At 41.1% G+C, this 2,131-nt stretch overlaps 1 protein-coding gene across 1 annotated transcript in view; it reads right to left on the reverse strand.

The window, feature by feature from the left end:
* Positions 1 to 2,131, reverse strand: part of myo5c (myosin VC) — a 34,164-nt gene that overhangs the window by 19,872 nt on the left and 12,161 nt on the right. The gene's annotated exons all lie outside the window — the stretch shown is intronic.

Consider the following 2,131-nt stretch of genomic DNA (forward strand, 5'->3'; position numbering starts at 1 on the left):
GCAGCTTCTCCAGGTAAGCTACCTGTCCGGCTCGGAAGAAGATTTTTGTACGGCCAAACTTGTACTGGTTGGAGTCCTGGAAATGAACATTTACAGTGGGGGAAATAAGTAGTTGACCCCTTGCTGATTTTGCAGGTTTGCCCACTTACAAAGAATGCAACAATCTACAGTTTTAATCATATGTACATTCTAACAGTGAGAGACAGGATCCCAAAGAAAATTCCAGAAATTCACATCATATGAATTTATTAAAATTGATAACCATCTGATGAGGAAAAACAAGTATATGACTCCCTACCAAACAGGGATGAAGGCAATGTTATAAAGGTTTGCTAGAAAACCGTAAATGAAGCATTATGAAGACAAAGAAGCATAGTAAACTGCTCAGGGAGGAAGTTAAAGAAAAATGATAAGGTTTTTACAATGCTAAACAAAGAGAGAGCTAATGACAGGCTCATGGCTACTCTGGAGGAGCTGCAGGAACACACAGCTCAGGTGGGAACTATTAGTTGTAACCACCAAGATGTGGCAATAAGGAGAAGAGAAAAAATAAGAACAAATGACTGAAATTGATTTAAAACACTTCCTGTTCGCCACAAACCACACATTTCGGTGCGACAGTGGCGTTGGATGTAGGAGTTTGCCCTGAAGTCGAAGGATTGACGGTTCAAGCCCCGGCTCCGACTTTCATTGTCGTTGTGTCCTTGGGCAAGACACTTCACCTGCATTGTCTACTGATGGTGGTCAGAGGGCCCGGTGGTGCCAGTGTACGGCAGCCCCGCTTCTGTCAGTGAGCCCCAGGGCAGCTGTGGCTACAATGCAGTTTGCCACCATCAGTGTGTGCATAAAGGCGCTATATAAGTACATGCTATTTACCATTTCCAATGCGTTTCTGATACAGCACACCTGCTGCAGATCTTTAGGAGAACTTTACTCAATACTGAGGTAATTTAGACAGCTGATTCAGGTGTGTTTGACCAGGGACACATCTGAAAGTTGTAGGATCCTGTGGAATGGAGTTTAAAATGCCTAGTAGAGGACTAGTTAAACATCTACACCAAGATGCTTTGGTCAAATGGGTGTACTAAACAAGCTGTGTTTAGTATACAAGACAGCAAACTGGCCAAAAGGTAAAACCCCATGCCCTTAACACGCCACTCTGAAACATAGAGGTGGGACTATCATGCAGTGAATGCCATGGAAATGGTATGTAGATGGAGCCGATCTCCAACAAACCATTGTGGCTTTCAGGAAAAACTGCCATATTTGAAATTGTAACGATAATATATAGATATTTTTCTCAGTGTCCTGTCTGGAGGGCTGGCAATAAGCATAACTACCTTGATGCTAAAAAAAACCCCTAATTTTTTGGCATCAATAGTACAGCTATCGCCATAGTGTTCCTCTTGATTTATGCATGTAAATAGCTTTATTATAATTAATGCAGGGAGTATTACAGCTTATATGGACACTGCAATGTGAGTAGAACAGGAAAAGAAAAAAACAAGAAAAAGGAGAAAATATGAAAGAAAGAGGGGATAAAAGTCTGCTTCATCACCTGCAAAGAGATGGAAAAAGAACAGCACAACCAACGGATAAATTATAAGAGATACAATAAAGTTGCACCTTGATGCTATCGCTGAAGTATAAGTAGTATTATTTAATCTGACATGTATAGAGCAGACTTTCTGTATGGAAGTGAATCTCTAAGTACCTGGAGCAAAGCACCTGTAGTTGTTTGTGAGAGTGCACTGTGCATGTAAAGTTTATCCAGAGGGAAAATGTTTAATAGTGGTTGTGAAGAGCCAAAGACGCGTCCTCCCAGAGCACCAAGGCAAGCGTCGGGGGACTCAAACCCCCAGACACCCAAAGGGATCCCCAGAGCAAAGGCGCCCAGTTTTATCTATAAAGCTTTAAAGATGTATATTTTTATTATTTTTCTTCCTCTTAATTTCTATAAAGGACTTTGTCTTGGTCTGCTTAATAAAAATATCTAAAATCTGCAACTGAAATGCAACAATTTATAGAAACAAGTCTCAGGGGGTGGCAATACTTCCGGAATGAGCTGTGCACACAGTTTCCAATTGTTAGGAATCCAGTTTGTGTGGTTTGTGTTTTTGTGTGTTTTCCC

This window comes from Cyprinodon variegatus, unplaced genomic scaffold (assembly GCF_000732505.1).
Source record: "Cyprinodon variegatus isolate N-32 unplaced genomic scaffold, C_variegatus-1.0 Scaffold1115, whole genome shotgun sequence".
NCBI classification, from domain to species: Eukaryota; Metazoa; Chordata; class Actinopteri; order Cyprinodontiformes; family Cyprinodontidae; genus Cyprinodon; species Cyprinodon variegatus.